This window comes from Equus caballus, chromosome 1 (assembly GCF_041296265.1).
Source record: "Equus caballus isolate H_3958 breed thoroughbred chromosome 1, TB-T2T, whole genome shotgun sequence".
Taxonomy (NCBI): Eukaryota; Metazoa; Chordata; class Mammalia; order Perissodactyla; family Equidae; genus Equus; species Equus caballus.
In genome coordinates, this window is record NC_091684.1 from 150,683,297 (window position 1) to 150,704,997 (window position 21,701).

Sequence of the window (21,701 nt, forward strand, 5' to 3'; positions counted from 1 at the left end):
AGCTCATTTTTTAAGCAAGGAGGCTTATTAATCTACATTCTTCAAAACTAGTGGCCCCTTCAATGAGTTGAATTCTGAAGGCTATTAATATGCAAGACCTGGGTAGATTAGTCACGTTAAACTTTCTCTTAATTCTTTTGCACATGCACACACGCACACTCATGTCCTCACTCTTATTTAAAACTGGCATTCCATGTAGACAGTGGAACTTCATGCCCATTATCATGAAACTATGGGTCTGATTGTACAGGAATGGTTAGGAAGGAGATATTGGCAAAGCTCATTCTGGTCCACGGTCGCTGTTTCCTTGGTTAGGTTTCGTCTTTCACTCGCCCCTGAGGTTATGAACAAAATGTGTACAACAACACCTGTGGTTCCTAAAATGGAACAATGATCCAGGGCCATTTCTTCCCCGAATGGAGGCTATTAATCTGCAGTAACAAATACATGTTAAGGTAGAGAAACAAAGGCAGGCTCCTGCAGAGTTCAATTGTGGTTTCTCCAAACCATCCCAACAGTTCTTTTAATTTCGTGTGATGCATTTTCCATTTTATGTTGCTCCTGGTTGTTATATCCTCTGATATTTCTTTAGTCTATTGCCTTCCTAATTTTGCTGGAAATTCAGACTCTGAATGGTTTGAAACCTCATGTGTCAGATTTGTTTTTGTGTGGTTTGTGGTAAAATGTAGTGGCCTTCTCTCTTCCAATAGTTTTAGGTTTTAAAAATAATAATGATTAAAATTGGTCATCAAATTCCATCAGCTTTTTTCCTCAGGAAAATTTCCCAAATTTGGTTCCTACTCTCAACCTCAACTTTAGATGAGCTGTTTTGGTTGCAAGGAACAGAATATAATTTGGGTTACTTCAGGCAAAGAGGATTGGGGGGGATAACATCTAGGAGTAAAGATGATGAGAATATTGACCATGGAGATTTGGCCAAACAGCAAGGCTGGAAGTGATCAGAACTTGCTTGGGTAACTTGAAGTTCATTCAGGATCCAATACGACTCTAGAGACCAAGGTATTGTGCCGTTAGGAGTTTATTGGTCACACCCGTACTGTTCTGCTTCGTTCTATGTTCTCTCAACTTTCACTCTGGCTTCAGAGTACTTAACTTTTTCTCTGTTTCTCAGGTTCAAATACCTCAAGTCACAAGATCTAATTGTTCAACCACCCTCTCTGGCCATGGGCTTTGTGCGGGACTATCCCAATTAGCAATAATCGCGCCTCGGATAAACCTCATTGGCTACAATACTGCCACTGCACAAAGCTGTGCGAGGCTATCCCAGTAGCCACTAATAAAGTCTATAGATGGGCTATTCTTAGATTAAGCACCCTTTTTTTTAAACTACTTTACTGAGTTATGACTGACATAAAAAAAACTGTCTATATTTAATGTATGCAACTTGATGAATTTGGAGATAAGTACACATCCGTAAAACTACCACCACAATGTATGCCATAAACATACCCATCACTTTGGAAAGTGTTCTCTCACGCTCCTTATTATTATTTGTGTGTATGATAAGAACACCTAACCTAGATATACTCTCCTAGCAAATTTTTAAGTATACAATACAGTATTATTAACTATAGACACTATGCTGTACAGGAGATCTCTAAGACTTACTCATCTTGCATTATTAAATCTTTGTACGCTTTGGCTAATACCTCTCCATTTTCCCTTCCACCAAACTCCTGGCAACCACCATTCTACCTCTCTGCTTCTCTCAGTTTCACTGTTTTAAGTTCCTCTTATAAGCAGTATCATGTAGCACTTGTTCTCTGTGTCTGGCCTACTTCACTTAGCATAATGTCCTCTAGGTTCATCCATGTCATTGCAAATGTTAAGCATCTATTCTTGATCCCATAAATAACAGTCTGTATCAATGTGATCATTTATGTGGAAGAGACTTGTAGCAGGAATCCTTTAAAAGGGAAACACAGACAAGACAGCATATTGAGGCTTGTCCTATCCATCATGCCCACGGCCTCTGCTGAGTTCAAACCCACACCATTACCTACCTAGACCTTTGCAATGATTTCTTCACTTGGGTCCCAGTGCCTAAAGTCTATCCCACTTAATTCACTCTCCACAATGATAATGACCTTGGGAAAGTCTCTGACCTCTCAGAGCCTTAGTTTCCTTATCTATCTCACCTATGAAATAGGTATCATAGTTGAGAGGACTTGAAGAGAGAATGCACATAAAGTACTTGGTAATTTTTATCACTGTCCTATGAATATTCTCTCCTGATTCTAAAGATTACGTTTGTTTGTAAGAATTTGTCTCCCACAAGTATGTGGGCTCCTTAAGGTCAGGGATCAAGTTTTATTCACCTCTTTAAGCCCCAGTCCCTGGCCCAGAGCCTAGCACAATTATCCACTCAAGATATATCGAATAAATGAAAGCATCATTCAGGTCCCAGAGAATTCTACAGCAAGCCTACGATGAAAAGATGAAATCCATGCCTCCTTTACAAATCAAGTTTTCTTAATTTTCTTTATAACAAAATGAATTTTCACCTCTCTGTATAAGACAGTCTAGAACTGAGAAAATTTGTTATGCATCTCTCTGTGCTGGGGAAATGGAATGGGACCCTTTATAAAGAGAGTACTCAGCTACTGGAAGTGTCTCATATCCTCTAACATCACAGAATGCCAAACCCCAAGGGGTCTTCATAAACAATATCTCCTAAACCTTTATTTTAAAAATGAAGAGCCCGAGGCCCAGACATGTGACATGATTCACATGACTTTACTCTACAAGGTTGAGCTAAGAACATGTTTGAAAACAGAAGTCATGTGTGTGGACTCCCAAGGATGTACTTCACCAATGACTGGGGCATTTCCCTGCCTCCAAGATGGCATGCATCTGATATGGAGTGACCACTTACTCAAGTTTTAAATGCGCCTGAAGAACAATCTCTAGGCAGACATAATTCCACTCTATTCACATCCAGTGAAATAAAGATACCACATTTTCTTTCTCAGAAAAATTGAGTCTGGAGTGAAGGCAGGTTTCCTGCTTCCATCACTGGCCTAGGAGTAAGAAAACCTAAGTCTGAGTTGTGGCTCACTTGTCTTCTTTGGATCCTAGTTTCTGCATCTGTAAAATGAGAGGGTCAGGCTTAGTCATTGGTTTTCACACTAGGTTTCCCAGAGCCCGTGGGTTCCACAGGAATGTCACAGGGCCCACCTTAAGAATGAGAGGAAGGAGGCCCAGTTAGGGCCCTAGTCTTTCCCATCTATTTTTAGCATTTCGTTCACTTTTCAAATTTGGACATTTAAAATTTCTAACTCATTTTCACCGAATGTATCTCTCCTGGTTTGGACATGTTTTAATTATGTAACTCTTGTCTATGGCTCAAATGCAATTTCTCTACAGAAGTAGGGCAAAAGAATGGTTCCAATGTTTCCAACTACTAGATCATATTGATAATTGCATTTCCCTGACTGCTGACCACATTTCCACCTTATTAGCCAATTCTTCTCATCCCTCCTTTCTCAATGGAAACCATGATCATTCTTTGATATCATGATCATCATTGATAATTTTACTGCACCCAAGAAGGATTTCAAACCTGCAACACAAAGTTGCAAGAATTCTTCAAAGCCCACAAAACCAACCCACAACCTCTGAAAATTCCTGAATATAGATATAATAATGCTTAAAAGTATATATAACATTGCAATATTATCTACATGGTCCACAAAATTTTGTCAATATGTAAAATTCCAAAAAACTGAAGTTTTCTTTTTCTTTGTTCACATGTTCAATTTTCAGCAACTTGTTACTTTGTCCACTATATTTTCAACTAATCCATTTTTTAACAAATTGTCTTCTTCTGGAGAGCCAGAGTCTTTTGCTTCTAGCTCTAGAGAAAAACTCACATGGAATTAATGGGAGTTGATCCAAGACAAAGCTTCCTTCTCCCTTACAATTCTCACTTCATTACTAAGAAGCCAGCAAGAGAGTCAGATTTAACTGGTGTGCTACCTTAGTTTATTAATTTATTCATCCAGGAATTTGAATGGACCAGCTTTCTAGGTGCAGAGTTGAAGAAGGCAAGGTCCTTGCTCCATAAGCAGACAGGCACATAAATCATTAAAATATCCCAGGATAAGTGCTAGTAGAGATCTATTCTACCAGGGAATAAGGGTGAAGGAAATATATAACATAAGGAGAAGGTCAAAAAGAAAGCTCAGAGGAGACAACCATTTAAGACTTGCAGGTTACATAGGAATTCACAGAGATGGGCAATGCCCCAGTGAGAAGAGGTGAGGAAGGAAGTTATAGCTGCAGAACAAAGGAAGAAGAGGGAACTACAAGTAATTCCAGGCAGTTAAACAACTTGTTCAGAGTCATGAAACGGTATGGTGTTTACAGGGAACCTCAAATAATTCAGAATGGCAGTAGCATGGTTCTCATTGAGAGAAGAGAAATGAGAAGAATTGGGTAATAAGGTGGAAATGTGGTCAGCAGTTAGGGAAACGCAAAGGGTTCCTGACAGGGTCATGAGAGAGGCGTTGTGAGAAGACCAAATGGAGAGAGGGCAGGAAGTGGCCTGGAGAATTATGTTCCACAGAAGAGGCAAGAACATTAGAGAAATTCTTTAAAGATAGATGATTCTATATATCAAAATAAAAGATGTCACTGTAAACTGTGCAAGAATAAAAACCCAAACACAAGTAGGTCACTCTGGAATCAGAGTTATGAATGACAGAAGGAAGAGCTGGCAATGAAAGAAAGGGCAGGGAAATGTCAAGTCAGCGAATAGAGATCATGAACTCCCTCCAGAAGAAGACAGAGTTTGGAGTAGGTAACAAAATAACTCAAAGTCTAAAATAAACTGACTATGCTCAGGGTGCTTTGCCAGCTGTTTTCTTAGACCCAATCAAGTACTACTCGACCTGTCCCAGGAAACGTCATGATCCCAGAAAGAACAAGGCAGACAAAAGCTGAAGATGCTGGCTAAGGAAGAGGGTTAGATGGGAAACAAAGAGTAGAGTCTTTCTTTAGTATCTCAGGAAGGAAAAATTAATCACAGTTACTAAAAAAAGACTCCACAATATATTTCCCATTCAATCCCTTACTTAGCCAGCAAAAGGTCAAGAAATTTTAATTGCAAGGGATGAGGGGGCCAAAAGAAAGCCAAACCATGATCCAAAAATGAAACCCCTGTGGGTATGTCATCAGAGAAAGTGGTCACCTACAGGTTTAACTGGTGGCACAGCGGCAGACATGGCATCACTTGTCAAGCCATGCTGTGGCAGGCGTCCCACATATAAAGTACAGGAAGATGGGCATGGATGTTAGCTCAGGGCCAGTCTTCCTCAGCAAAAAGAGGAGGATTGGCAGCAGATGTTAGCTCAGGGCTAATCTTCCTCAAAAAAAAAAAGTAAACTCAGAAATTGCAGAAAGATCCCTTCTCAGGCCACCATGTGCAGCTGTCTCTCCCACATTACATCCACACACCACCACTCCCAAAAGAAAAACATTGCTGATACCTGAAATTCCCATAATTGACACTCCATTCTGTTTGCCCGAATTTAACAGAGGATTTTTCACCAGTTAAAATGTGAATATCCTGGGGGAGGGGAAATTGGAGGAAGGTGGTCAAAGGTACAAACTTCCAGTTATAAGATAAATAAGTCCTGGGCATATGTTACACAACATGATGACTATAGTTAACAGCGCTATATGGTACATAGGAAAGTTGTTATGAGAGTAGCTTCTAAGAGTTCTCATCAGAAGGAGAATTTTTTTTCTTTTCTTTTTATTGTATCTATATGAGATGATGGATGTTAACTAAATCTACTGTGGTAATCATTTTACAATATTTGTAAATCAAACCATCATGCTATACACCTTAAACTTATACAGTGATGTATGCCAATTATTTCTCAATATAACTGGAAAAAAATTTAAATTTGAACATCCTGAAGGTGAGAGGGGCATGCCAGGAATTTTATCTCTCATTGTATATTATTAGAAATAGCGTATCTGCTTGTTTCTTAGGATAAGCAGAGATGGATAGAAAGGAGGCTGCAAGAGCACATTCCTCACTAGAGAGAACTATTCCCCCACACAAGTGGGATAAACACTTCTGTTCTGGTGAGGAAGAGCTCCTCCACGGGCGGCTGGTCACTAAAGACGCAATGCAACACCATCGTGGTTCTGTCTTGAAGTGTCCTTGGTCCTGTCTGGATGGCAAGGATGGCCAAGTGCCCTGATATAAGCCAAACCTTGAGGTAGTGAGCCCCAGCATATTGGGTCAGGCAATGCTGGTGAGTCCAAAGATCAGGGTCTGTGCTCTTCAAGAGCATGGAATCTAGTTGTAAAGATATGAATGTCCTGAGGAAAACCCACCAGCCAGGTAGTCAATGTTAAGTGAGGGATGGACACTTGAACTCCAGCATCAGGAGAATCACTTCCATCAACAATGATGCCCCACTTCTCAAAGCTAGGCCAGCCTCAGCTTTAGGATTTGTTGCCATGGTTCAAGATCAGGGACTGAGTTGACCTAGAAAACAAGTGGAAATGTAGCTGAGAAATCCAAATGGTTGTTGCCCGGGTCAGTTTAGAGAAAGGAAGGAAGGAAGGAAGAAAGAAAGTGAGCAAGGGAGGGAGAGAGAGAAAGAGAGAGAGGGAGGGAGAGAGAGAAAGAGAGAGAGGGAGGGAGAGAGAGAAAGAGAGAGAGGGAGGGAGGGAGGAAGAGAGAGAGAGAGGGAGAGAGAGAGAGAGAGCGGGGATGGGTGGCAGAGAAAGAAAGAAAGATACAAGGAAAACAGAAAGCATGTGATGGGCATGCATTCATCCCATAATGACACAGCTGGCCAGCTGAGGATTGGAGAGAGAGAGAGAGAGAGAGAGAGAGAGAGAGAGAGAGAGAGAACAGACAAGACAGGAGAAATAGAACCCATATAAGGAAACACTGACAAATATTCCTTATCTTCTCCAACAGAAGCAATGGTTTTCAAATGTTCTTTCATCCCCTATTGTGACAGTTGTAGAAACACTACTGTAATTTGGGAGCTTTTCAATGAAAGTCCATTGTGGAGGTTTATATCATTTTTGGATCTTTATAATGGTTCCCTTTTATTTGTACTTGCTCTTTCAGTTGGAGGACTGGGCTAACTATTCATTTTTTGCTGCTGTAGATATTCATTTGCTCTAGAACAGAGGTATATATGTGACAGAGGATGTTTCCCCACATCACTAACAGTAGTGTTGAAATCTCACACAGATGAGGATGTGGGACGGTGTAATTAGAGAAAGCTCCAGACTGGGAGCCAGTAGACTTTGTTTACAGTTTCTAAACGTTGTTCTGCCTCCACCTCAATCATCTCGAAGTTTCATCTAGGTTCTATTCTATGATTGTATTCTATGGCCCATTTCTGATAATAATATAGAAAGCTGCTGTTTACTGAGCACTTACTGTAGGCTGAGTAAACGAGTTAAGCCTTAGTATACATTATCCCATATACATCCGACAATGACCTCATATGGTCAGATAAGGAACTTGATACTCAGGTAGTGATGTCCAAGATCACAGAGCCATTAAAGGGCAAAGACAGAATTCAGATCCAGAATTGTCCACTTTCAGAACCCTTGCACTTAACCACTGCGTAATACTGCCTGCCCAGACAGATAGCCAAGTACTGGGAGTTGGGGTGAGGTAAAGTGAGAAGCTACAGGAGAGAAAGCCCTGCAACTCTGCCTAGCCCATGGTCCCAAATTTGACCCGCCCTAAGGTTAAGGAATACAGACAAATTAAAGCCTCCTACAGCCTTTTGTATAAGAATAAATTATAAAAAGAAGAAAAATGCTATTTTTAAAAAAGAAAGAAAGTGGGTGGACAGTACAACAATTCAAGTTATCTCTGTTTCAAGCCTTCTCTGATGTACATCAAATAGTGCTTCCAAAAGCCTAAGCAAATGAATGGATGAGTGAATTAATGCATGAACAAATGAACCTGTGGGGTGTGATAGGGAAGAAGGAAAGAAACATCAGAAATAACAATAATATTACCACAAATTAGATAGCTGCGTTATAAGCAACCGGTTTTTATTAATGGTCTCAACACTGTCTAGCACTTGTGGTCCCCACCACAAAACTGGTCCCAAACCAAATATGGGTTTTCTCTACCCTGAGGCAGTGGATAGACTTTCCTTCCACTCCAGCAAAATAAACTCCTCACTATCCTTATATCGTATTTTCTCTGTGTTTTGCCTTTATTCATTTATTTCCCCCTAAATCACTTGTCTTTCCTCTCCTTGCCCCTAGTCAAAAACCCTACCTACTCTCCAAAGTCTAACTTAAATTCTATTCCTTTCCTGCCATACTGAGAACAGGGCAGCGGGGCTTCCAGGAGCCTGGCCGTGGTTACAGCAGTGAATAGAGACCTTTGGCAGGAATTGCTCCCAGATGTACATGAGTGGTTTCTGTTAATTTTTGATGCTGGGGCAAATGAGGGCCACCCATGCAGGCTCAGTCTGTCTCACTAACTCATCCGGATTTTAAAAACCTTTTGCATCTTCCTAATGAGATGTTGATGTCCTGGTCTCAGGCTGAGCATGATCCAAGAGAGAGGATGAACACACCATTAATGATAAAAACAGATCTTCCCTGCTGCCAAGATGAGCTCACTTAACCCTCTACCTCTTATAAGTTTTGCTCCAAACACATCTTACACACACTCCACGCTGTTTTTGCCTTTTAGCCACTGCTTATGCTGGCTCCCCTGTCTGCCATGCCCTTGTTTTCTCTCCCTGCTACTTCCCCTTCCTTTCTCTGGATAACTCTTCTCATTCTTTAAGACACACCACTCAGGCATTACTCCCTCCAGGAAACCATCCATGACTATCTTTCAGGATTATGTGTAACCCCCATTTGCTCCCATAATTTATTAGGTACATCTCTATCACTGCCATTCTGATATTTTTATTTTTATTTTTTTAGGTGTCTACCTCCCCCCAAAACTGCCAGCTCCTGTTCAAAGTCTTTATCTTGTTTATTGTTATATCTTTTGCAGCCAGGAGAGGGCCTGGCACTTGGTGGAATGTAATAATTTTGCTGAATATGAATGAATGAACAAACAAACTGGAGAGCTCCCTGTCAGGCCAGAAGATGCGGCCTCTTTCTTCTAGGGTGGAGTTTGAAAGTAATGAGAGCAATTTTCTGAAGACAAGCCCTTGTCTTGAGTAAACAGGAAATCTAGTATAAAGCCTCTTTAACAATCAGGAAGAGGATAGAGATACAGAGGGAACGGTCAGACCTGCATCAGACCTGTATCTGGGAGCTGTCCAGGGTACTGGGCTAGCTGGTCTGTCTCCATTACTAACCCAGAAGGGCTCTCCACCCAGGGCATGTCTGGTCTGTCACCTCAGCCCCACTGGATCTTTGGCCTCTGACAATAACCTCCACCCCTACATGCCCTACCTCTGCTCACTTGACTTTCCTGGCATTGGCCATTCTTCAGTTACTGCCCTGACTTACCAGCTCCAGGCTAGCTCCCTGCCTCAGGTTTTGCCTAACCTGACCACTAACACTTGCTATAGCTCCTGCTACTCCCTGGCCCAAGAGCCAGTTCCTTAGTAAGTTTCCTGTCAGGCCCATTGCTGCCTGTGCTGGACATCAGGGCCACAGACTCAGACTGGACAAGAGAATGCACAGATATAGGAATAACAACCTCCCTGCAAAGGGCACCCTCATTCTGTACAAGGCAGATTGTGACAGAAGTCGCTTTTATGATGCACCATCTCCCATATTCTACTTCCACAACAGTTGCATAGGGGACAAAGAATGAAAGGGAGCTTGGCACTCCTGGACCACTAGGTCAAAGGTAAAAGAAATCCAGCTGCTGTAGTCCAGGTGGGACTTCTTGCCTCTCATTAGCTGTAAGCGAGTCCAGGGTCTATCTTGTATACAGGATAAGCATTAAATTCCACTTGGCATAACAGCTAAATATAGATAACAATAAATTAACAACCAAAAGAAGAAACAATTAAAAGTTTGCTTGAACAATATTTTGTATCTGTTACAGGAACAACCTACCACTTAAGCTAAATTACTCTCAACAGATTAAGGATTTTGCAAATTCCAATTCATGTTAGTTTAAATGTCCCAGGCTTTATCTGATGACAATCCTAAACACCATTCACATGTTGCTCACTAGTCATAGCTTATTGCTGATGTAATGTAGTTTTCTACAAACAATTTTCAAATAATGGACCATGTCCCATCCTACTATATGGAAATTTTCAAAGTACCTTCCTTATCCACCATGTTGCTTCTGTTGGGGAGTTCCCACTGACACAGACTTCCCAGCCTGAATCTCCCAATCATTACCTCATGCCAAGCAGCTTGGGTATGGAGCAGTGAGGACAAGACATCTCATCTCTTATCCACTAGACTTAAAGCTCCACAAATGCTGGACAAGTGAATCCCCAGGAACTGAAACGCCCTTCAAAAGCAGACTGCAAGGCTACTTGCATTTCTCAGGCTCCATGCTCTCACGAAGCCCTTAGATCCAGCCATAACAAAAGTCTCTCACAGAAAATCCTTCTCAGCTCAACAGTCCTCACTCTCACTGCAAGCATCCTTTGAACTAGGGCATTAGGCTTCTTCAGAAAAGTTCTGCTGCAAACCCTGGAAGCTCCTAGTATATAAATACCATTCCCTTTTTCTATCTTATGAATATTTATATCAATATAGATACACACACACACAACCCACACACAAACATACACACACACTCACTCACACACTGTATTATATATGTATGTATAACTCATCTTGAATCAACTACTGGTTTGTAGGTCAGAGAAGGTAACAGAACCCTAAGTCCTTAGCCTAAGGTCTTAATGGCCTGGTACTTGCGTACTCAGGGGCCAGCAAAAATTGCAGGTTTCTCCTCTTCTCAGCTTAGCTTTGGAAGTGTAACAACCACTGAGTTCAAAGGACACCCTGGCCTCAGAGGAATTAACGAGTGCCGTTAGGAAGCTGATGACCTCGGCAGCTGTCAGAGCTGAAAATTAGCTGCCTTGTGCCTCTTGACCAGCCCCCCCATCACATCTGTGAAAGAAGCTGGTCACGCTTGAATCACTCCTCTTTTGTCTTCGTGGATTTTAATTTTTCCTACAAACCTAGGGGTGTTTATAAGAAAATCAGAGAAAGGGAAGGAAAATATGAGCTGTATCTCCTTGCTCACACATCTCACTCCCATAGTCTACTGTCAAACAAGTCAGCCAAGGCCAAAAGCTAGAATCAGGTATTTTCTATGTCTGGAGCCTGTCACCCTCAACATATTGACTTACTGGTAAAAAGTTGTTGCTGCTGATAGCCAAGAATATTTCTAATCCAAACTGAGAGTGGGTACAGCCCATTTTAAAGAGAATTTTTTGCTTCACTGGGTAATTCTGGGCATCCTCTCTTTCCTTACCCCTTTTTCTGCCCAATTGCAGGACCCAGGCTCTCCCGTGTAAACTACCTAGTGCTCCCTTCACCAGAATGGCCCAGGCCTCTGCTGAGCATTTTCTACAATATCCACTCTCTTTCCAGTCCCTAAAGGCTCCTTCTTTCACTTCTTAAGCAGCTTCAGAGAACCTACCTCTACCAGAAGCCTTCCCAGGTGGATTAGAAAAGAGACTGGGCTCCCACAAACCTGGTAGAGGAGAAACCGGCCAGGACTCAAAGGCAGGTCCAGGAGTTGTCTCTGCCATTAACTATCCGTGCCTCCTCCATAAGTCCCTCAGATGTCTCCACTCACAAAATGAGAAGCTTGAACTCTAAAGACTTTTCCAACCATAAATCTTCATGCTCTATGGCCCCACGCTAAATATGTATTTCCATTGACTATTCTACGAACTTGAAAAATCTCTACTTAGTGCTCACACCTGATATACATACCCTTTGCCTCATTTTAGTGTTTATTTCTGTGGCTTTTTAAAATGCTACTGTTAATATATTTTTTAATGAAATAAGGATATGACTAACGTAGTTGCCTCCACTTGCATCTATATGACACCCAGATGAATCCTGAACATTCTAGGCCAATAGTCTGTGTCTATAAGGCTGAGCATGTAGATGTACTTAAATACTTGGATATTTTACTATGGGGAAACAAAACATTCAGGATATGACTCATTTGAAGGTTTTGCCATCAGAGAGACATCCTGATTGAACTTTGAACATCTACCCACCACAGTATTTGCTGCTGCTGAAATAACTTTGAATGGCAAATACTCTTGATTATGGTGAATTTCCCTTTACCTTCAGAGAGGGCTCAGTTTCAAAAACCCATCAAGACCCCACTGAAATACAAAACTTAATGTTTCTGTTATCTTTGTCTTCCAGACTCTGAAAATGAAATTTTCCCAGCTTTACTCTGTGATGGTAGCACATTCTCAAAAATGCCATTTTTTTGATAAATGCAAAGCTTATCTTTGCATGGTGAAAATTAACAAGATAATGATTAGCTGAATTAAGCCAAGAAAGTAAACTGAGTATCAAGCACAAAATGTTTAAGGGAGTTCTCTCTTTTTAGAAATCTAAAATTATATTTCTGATTTTTCTTTGTGTTATCATTTTTGATAGAGATTTTAAGAAAGTAATATTAAACAAAGCTATGTACTAAATTAGCTGCTATGTTTGCTTTTAGATTTCAGAATCCATAACTCAGTTTTTAAAAACACTCAGCTTTTTCCACTGTCCTGCCTTGTATCCCTGTAGGATAGGAAAAACCTTGGCAAGCATCCTGAAATCGCCAGGGGGTAGGCGGCAGAATGTGTTTCCAATCACTGAAATACTCTCATTGTTCACACACTAGCCACACCACAGAGAGAGTGACCTCTTTCCAAACCTGACAAGTGAACACGAACAGCCCTGCCGACTTTGATTGGTGGTTCACTGGGTCTCTGACCTTGAATGACATTGCTGGCAGATTTTGATTGGCAGGCTGCAACACAGCAGACTACCTCCAGCATACATGCCCACTCTCCAGAAATCCACCCTTGTCTTTTCAAAAACAGTCTTGTGTTCCCAAAACATGGACTAAACATGAGCCAAACTGTGACTGTGGACATCAAACACAGACTGAAAAAAAAAGCATGATCTTTAATTTAGAACCCTCAGATCCCATTGTAATTGACATATCCTGTGATGCAGTTGGTCAGCCTTTGGCTGCGTTTCCATGAGGCCAAACATCGAAATTAGATGAGAGACATTCAGGCAGTCACACCACTATGTTGTCTACAGGGCATCAAACATTTAGATACTTAGACGCCTCTGGATGGTTCTTGACATGCAGGTAAAACATCTGGGTGACTGATCAAAGGTTTCATTTTTCTCTGGATGCTTAGGTATACTGTTGGGAAGTCTCAGTCTCAGCCAGGGACCCTCATCCTGTGTGTGCCTGGGTGAGACAGGGGCTGATGTCGCCCTTTCCACTGTTCCAGTGAAAGAAAATATGCTGATTTTACCCCAATACTCCACGAAGCATCCACATTCTCCCTTAATAAATAAAAATATATTTTCAAATAAAATGCCACATTTGTCTTAAGAAATCATTGCTTTACTTTTAAAATAAAATCAAGACTTTGCAAAATTGGCAAGAAACCGTAAACCTCCCATATTCCTTGTCAAACAGGACATGTTTTACACCTGTGCTCAACCCTGCTTCCTCCAAAAGCTTCACTAAAATGAGAGTGAGAGAGCAAAAATTACAAAACTTCAAATTTAAAAAAAAATGAGATGGAGACAATAGCAAGTCAGAGATGGCAAGAAATTTTGGGAAATCAGAAGGCAGTTGGAAGAATTAACAGAGGTGAAAATTCGACAACTAAATGCCCACAGAGAAGAATAAGCAGTAAGCCAGTTCCGCTAACAGCACCCAGGGAAGGCTGGGGAATTAGAGAGCCCCAGTGGCATGGAAGAAAGAGGCATGAGGACTGAAAATAGGACAAGTGGACAAACGTTGATATTACTCACATTCAGATTCCCAGGCTTCCCTCCCAAGCCGCCAACCAACCAGACTTCTCTTACCCCGCCAAGAGGTTTATTCTATGGAGAAACTGAACCAAAGAAAATCCAAACTTGTGAGACAGAGGTGAAGCAAGAGCACTGTAGTGGAAATAGAGGAGAATAAGAAAAAGCCCACATCCTAAACAGTAAGCCCCTAGCCTCCTTCTACTACTTAACTGAGACACTACTGGCAGCCAAGCATAGACCTCCCCATCACAGGTCAGGCTCCCTGGGAAATAAACACTAAAAGGAAGACTTGTGTGCAGAAAGCGCTCTCAAGATCAACACCTGTGCAAGAGAATAGGAAGCATGGCCAGACAGAGGAGGAAGTTGAAAAGCCACACAGTGACAACAAAGGACTCTGTCAATCCCATGGGAAGCTCTGGAGCTGGAATGGCCCTTCAGTGTTGTCCCAAACTGAAGCAAGTGGCCAGACCTTTGTACCCCTCTATCGACCAATCACTGGATGTGGGCTGATCTCTTCAGCTGGAGCAATTCAAGAGGAGGGATTCAGCTGAGAGCTGTCAATCACAAACACTCCCAGCAAAGGGAGGAATGATTGACTTAGTCCTCAGGGGGAGAAGAGGAGATCTAAAGTTGCAGTTCCAAGATGAGTAGGATGCCACCCTTGTCCTAGTCAAACTCACACTTGCCAACAAGTCAGAATTAATAATTCACTCCATCAGGAAGACAGGCTGGTAACTAAATGATAATACAATGAATCACATGCTCACCAAAATTATGAGTGGGAAAATGAAGGTGGAAGTTCTGGATTGTTTTTCCAGGTTGAAGACATATGAACTAGATGTAGAAGGATGCACTGAAATGTATCAGCTGGGATAGGCAGGACAACTACACCAGATGGAAGGAAGAATATGAACCAAGGAATGGGAGTACATACAAAAAACTGAGTAAGTTCAACAGGGGTAAGTAGAGGAGCAGAAAGAGGTGAGGAGATATGTCTGTTAAGGAAGCTTTGACTGGAGTTAATTTCTCTGTGCCACTGAAGGGTTTTTTTTTTTTTAGATTTTTTATTTTTCCTTTTTCTCGCCAAAGCCCCCCGGTACATAGTTGTGTATTTTTAGTTGTGGGTCCTTCTAGTTGTGACATGTGGGATGCTGCCCCAGTATGGCCCGACAAGCGGTGCCATGTCCATGCCCAGGATTTGAACCCACGAAATCCTGGGCGACCAAAGCAGAGCGCTCAAACGTTAGCCACAGGACCGGCCCCCTGAAGGTTTTTGAGCAGGGAAAGCAACTGACAAATGTCATGTTTCCAGATTTTACTGTCGGTGATTATAGAAAAGATTGGAACTGGGAATGGTTCATGGTAGAAAAGTGAGTTTGAAGAAGTTTCAGAAAGTCTTAAGAGGCAGTATAAAAGGCGTTCTGAGAACACATGCTGTGGACTCAGATAGGCCTGGATTTTAATTCTCATTATGCTACTTATTAGCTAGGAAACCTTGTACAGATCACTTAACCTCTCTAAACCTCAGTTTATCAACTGTAAAATATGGGATAATAACACCTGTTTTAAAGGATTTGGGGAGACAAATAAATGAGATAATATGTATAAAGTACTTAGTATAGCACCTAGCAAAGAAGAAGTACTTTTTTTTTTTAAGATTTTATTTTTTTCCTTTTTCTCCCCAAAGCCCCCCGGTACATAGTTGTATATTCTTCGTTGTGAGTCCTTCTAGTTGCGGCATGTGGGATGCCGCCTCAGCGTGGTTTGGTGACCAGCGCCATGTCCGTGCCCAGGACTCAAACCAACGAAACACTGGGCCGCCTGCAGCGGCGCACGCGAACTCAACCACTCGGCCACGAGGCCAGCCCCGAAGAAGTACTTTTTAAATGAAATCTGATTGAAAGCGGCAGCCATAGCCACTTGCTGTGGGCTGGAATTATCATGTATGCAAGAAGAATGGGGAGGAAAAGAGGAAGGGAGCACTGTGAGAAAAAACTTTTAATAAAGAGTCAAAGGGAGTGGGTTTTTTCTATGAAAAGGAAAGAAAATGGGTAGGTTCAATGATGCCTTCATGGTTTTGAGCCTGGGTGCATAGAACAATGGTGACACCATTGCAGGAATTATGGAAAACTAAAGGATAGGAAATTTGGTACAATTGTGAGACGTTTGATTTTAATAGGGCTAAGTTCTACTTGCTCAGTATCAAGTTAGGGATGGAGATGGAGCTGAGGGTGTGTGAGGTAAGGAGAGTATCAAGATTGTTTAGAGAGGAAGAAGATAGCTGGGTAACTTCAGTTCTGAAGGATGTCCACATTTAGGAGTAAGGATAAAAATAAAGTTGTGGAGAAAGAAACATAAAAGCAGCTAAGACAGAATGTGATGGTTAATTTCATGTGTCAACATGAGTAGGCCACAAGGTACCCAGATATTTGGTCAAATGTTGGGTCTGTGAGGGTGTTTTTGGATGAGATTAACGTTTGAATCAGTAGACTGAGTAAAGCAGATTGCCCTTCCTAGTCGTTGGTGCCTCTCATTCAATTAATTGAAGGCTGGAACAGAAACAAAAGACTGACCCTCCCACAAGTAAAATGGAGCTCCTCTTGCCTCATTGCCTTGAGCTTGGGCATCAGTTCTTTCCTGCCTTCAGACACAAACTGAAACGTCAACTCGTTCTGGGTCTCCAGCCTGCCAGCATTCGGGCTGGAACTATACCATCAGCCCTCCTAGGTCTCCAGCTTGCTGACTGCAGGTTTGGGGATTTGTCAGCCTCCATAATTTTGTGAGCCAATTTCTTATAATAAATATATGTATTTACATCATATATATATATATGAAAGAATTAGGAAGATCATCAAGTGTAAGGAAGCGTCTTTAGAGATGAAGGCCAAGATTATCCACACCCTCATATTCCCAATTACTATGTACGAGTGCAAAAGCTGGACAGTGGAGAGGGCTGATGGGAAAAAAAAATGATTCATCTGAAGTATGGTGTTGGAGGAGAGCTCTACGAATACCCTGAACTGCCAGAAAGATGAACAAGTGGGTCCTAGAGCAGATTAAGCCTGAATTATCTCTGGAGGCAAAAACGATAAAACTGAGGCTGTTCTACTTTGGGCACTCTGTGAGAAGGCAGGACTCTTCAGAAAAACAATAATGCTGGGAAAAGTAGAAGGCAGTAGGAAAAGAGGAAAACCACATAAGAGATGGATTGACTCCATAAAGGAAGCCATAGGCTTCTTTCTGTGAGTCTACAGAAGCTGAGTAGGATTGTTGAGAACAGGACATTGTGGACATCATTCATTCATGGGATAACCAGGAGTGGGAGCTGACATGATGCACATAACAACAAAATTAGATAGATAGATAGATAGATAGACAGACAGACAGACAGATGGATAGATAGATATCCTATTGCCTCTGTCTCTGGAGAATCCTGACTAATACAAAGAATGAAGTTCCAGGAAAAGAGAGAATTTCAAGAAGCAGCAGGTACATGATGTGCTAAGTGTCCATATAGTTAAATGCAAATTGGGGTCAATAAGTAACCTCAGGTTGGGTGACCTTTACATAAAAAGCTTTGATAGACCAAGGAAACTGGATTGCTATATGGGAGGTTTATAAAGTCTCTCATTTTAATCCAACAAATCTCATCAAATATTTTCAGACAGTATCTCAAATGAAGGTTGAAGTTCAAACATCACATTCAAAATATCCTTGAAAACCCAAGTGCAGACAAATACATGAAGAATAGAATAACTGTTGTCAATCCACATGCAAAGTCCATTTCTCAGAACCAGGGATTCAGTCCTGGCAGAGATGGTCCTGTTGGATGTATAAGTTTTCCTGTGGCTGCTGTAATAAGTTACCTCAAATTTGATGCAAGAGAATTTATTATTTGACAGTTCTGGAAGCCAGAAGTCCAAAATCAGTTTCAATGGGCCCAAACCAAGGTGTTACCAGGGCCACACTCCCACCACAGGCTCTTGGGAAGAATTTGTTTTCTTGCCTTTTCCAGCTTCTAGAGCTGCATTCCTTGGCTCATGACCTCTTCTTCCATCTTCAAAGCCAGCAGCATAGCATCTTCTTTCTCTGACTCTTCCCTCTGCTTCCTTTACATGGCTTTCTTCTTTTTGGGGATCTGTATCAAATCTCCCCCTGATAAGGAAACATATGATTGCATTTAGGGCTCACCTGGACAACCCAGGATAATCTCCCTATCTCAAGATCCTTAGGTTAACTACATTGCCAAAGTCCTTTTTTGCCATATAAGTAAGGTAATACAGGTTCCAGAGATTAGGACATGAATATCTTTTGGGGGACCTTTATTCAGCCTGCCACAGTTGGTAATCCAAGGATTGTGTCAACATGTGCACCCTAGCAATCCAGCTAATTCATCACTCAGCCTAGATCCTTACCTCAAACACCCAAACTCAAGTGCTTGAAAATGAAACTCCCTAAAACTCAAGCCTAAGCATAACCAGAAAAAAATACAGGCATTTTAAAGAGAGAACAGGAGATAAGATCCTTTAAGAAAGATAATCTGCAGTTGTAGAAGGACTGTCACTTAGCAAGAACTGTGAGCCAATCAGATGCTCTGTCAGGAGGCAAAGCAAGAGAAAACCTGCCTAATTGGATTGGCTGCCTTAATGAGCCAGAAGTCAACAAGTCAGAATGAAAAATATACTCAATTCAGCTACCTGGAATTGGTTGTAAAAAGGATGCAATAAAATAGGTCAATTTTCCAGGACTAGTAAGAGGGTCCATACCCAAATGGACTGAATGTTTCTGTCTTTATGCTCCTGTTTGTCACTTTGTGACTATTGCCTTAAACCACTCAAGATGAGTGAATCTATCTTGTTTTTAAAGGGTTAAAAACCAGTATAGAATTTATTCATTTTGAGCATCCTTCCCAACTACTGCCAGTCAACTAAACTTGTTATGAATTTGATCAATCACAGTGGTTCTCTCCCTACTCAATGACAGAGCTCATCCTTTTTAATATGTTAATACTGCATCAGTGCATGTTTTCACTAAGGTACATCTGGATGTTCCCTCTTCTCATAATGCCACTACACTTCTTGCGATCCTGCTTTTATCTGCTTCCAACAGGGAAATTTGTTTTGTGGGTTAAATATTTGTGATCCAAATGGTCCACCTAGCCAGAAAAGTGGACTCCTAATTTTTACTATTCACAGAACATTAAAATGGTTGTAGAAGAGGTGGAAATGGACACTTCTGAGAATGGCTCCATCCTCAGGGTCCTTCTCTTGATCCCAATCCGCCTTCCCTAGTTTACTCTTTCAGAAAATAACTACTGAGCACTCGCCATGCAAGCCTCTCAACACAGCCTAAGGCTCTCATGGTAGAATGGAACAGAGACAGGAAGAGATAGCCTCATACTGCCCAGATTCTGGATTTTCATCATATATTGGAACTGTATCAAGCCTACTGGCCCTGTGTGGTGTAACAGGTTGAATAGTGTCCCCCAAAATTCATGTCCACCCAGAACCTCAAAATGTGACCTTATTGGGAAATAGGGTCTTTGAAGATGTAATTAGTTAAGGATTTTGAGATGAAATCATTCTAGATTTAGGGAAGTCCCTAAAACAAATGACAGATTGAGATTATTATCTCCCTTGCTAATATAAAGGAAGGGCATATCCCTTTATCCACACCTTATAGTAAACATATTTCCAGGATATTTTTCTAGTTCTCCATTAGGTTTTTGCAAGCTGACAGTTTATTCTTGTTTTAGTTGTGTTGACCTTATTCCTACAAGCCTTTGCTTTGTGTCTTTCATTTTCTTCCCTAGCTGATGTGTTAGTGGCATTCCCACATGAGTATCTGCTTATTAGACCAGCATTCCTCTGACTTTTCTTTGGCCAATAGGTCTTTAGGTCTACTAAAGCTGAAGACTTTGTTTACAGAAAACTACCATTTAGACAACTAACGAAACGCATCATATGGCATTTTCCTACACTCACAACTGATTATGTGTTTCAGTGAGGAGACAAAGCTGAACAACTGTTTTGACATGAGTTTAATTCAAAGCCTTCAGTTCCGCATAAAACACAGCCTTGACTATCTAACCAGGTTTAAATATTGAGGGTAAAAAAATTGTCATTTGTCCGTTACAGGCTGATACATCTGCTAACTCAGGGTGGTTAGCTGATTTCTCCTCCATTGGTCAGATCATGGGAGCACCTGGCTGTGCTTTTGAGAAGTATATAGAGCAGACAAGAAATGACAACAGTAGGAACTAAACAGCAGCTGAGGAAATAGATGGCTTAGCTGCACCACAGACAGAGGCGAGATATGGCCTCAGCATTGTTAGACCCCAAGTCCCGCTGGTGAAGGAAAGGCAAGGGGAACTCATCCTCAGAGCTGCTCACACACCCAACCCAGGTGTGGGAATGTCACCCTCATGCCACTGAGGGCAGATAACTAGAAGAACGAAGACTTGTAGGAATAAGGTTGAGCTTATCTAAACAGGCAAGTGTTTACAAGGGGATAGTAAGAGCACGTGCAGTTCAGACAGGAAATCAACAACAGGCATGAATGAGGAAGGAGAAGTTACAGCAAATTAATTCCAACAAAGTGTAAAATTTGCTGGAGTCCAAGAAGGCAAACTGCATCAGGGAAGGGGATGGGAAACTTGGCATTTGTGGAGCACATTCTAGGTGTCAGACACTGTGCTAAACACTGTGGATATATTATTAGTTCACTGGGCAGTTTTACAGTTGAGGCTCAGAGGGATTAAATGACTTGCCTGTATAAATGTAACTGATAAGCAAATTCAAACACAGGTCTGTCCACGTCCAGAGCCCAAGCTCTTTCTACCGTATCAACGTTTCTCACAGTGTGTACTGAGACCACCTGCATCCAAGTCCCCTAAGATGCTTGTCAAAACACAGACCCAGCACTCCTCGATCAGGTTCTCTCTGATTCCATGTAGAACAGAAGTTCTGGAACCACTGTGCCCACCACAGTGCTTCCTCTCTGAGGGAAGCCTGTCCTCTGGGCTTTAAGTACATTTGCCTCAGGTTGAACAATGGTCCTAGGTTCTGGATGGGACTGAGCCCACAGTGAGGGTAAGAGCCCCAGCTCCACAAAGGCAGGAGCCAAAAATCCACACTGATTCTCCACAGAGCTCCGTGAGTCCAACAGCACCACCGGTCAGCAACCTCAGGTTTCGCTCTACATCTTCCACATCCAACAGGAGAAAGAACCAAGCAAATGGTCGAAGCCACGTGGTCAGACTTGTGGCAGCAATCAGGAGGCCAGCTGTGGCACTGGACGCAAAATCCCTGATACTGAGAGGCGGTTCTTTCCTCCTTTGTGTGAACTCTTCTGTGTTCCTTAACACTCCCCCAACACAAACACCAGCCTCAGCTTCCTTTTCTGTAATCATAGAAATAGCTGACGTTTCCTGAGAATTTCCAGTGCACTAGGCCCTGTTCTAGGACTTTTTTTTTTTTTTTTTTTTTTTAAGATTTTATTTTTTCCTTTTTCTCCCCAAAGCCCCCCGGTACATAGTTGTGTATTCTTCGTTGTGGGTTCTTCCAGTTGTGGCATGTGGGATGCTGCCTCAGCGTGGTCTGATGAGCAGTGCCATGTCCGCGCCCAGGATTCGAACCAACGAAACACTGGGCCGCCTGCAGCAGAGCGCACGAACTTAACCACTCGGCCACGGGGCCAGCCCCTCTAGG

At 41.9% G+C, this 21,701-nt stretch overlaps 1 pseudogene; it reads right to left on the reverse strand.

Annotated features, from left to right (window-relative positions):
• Positions 1 to 1,206: 1,206 nt before the first annotated feature.
• On the reverse strand, positions 1,207 to 1,271 carry LOC111769803 (U4 spliceosomal RNA; annotated as a pseudogene).
• Positions 1,272 to 21,701: the final 20,430 nt, after the last annotated feature.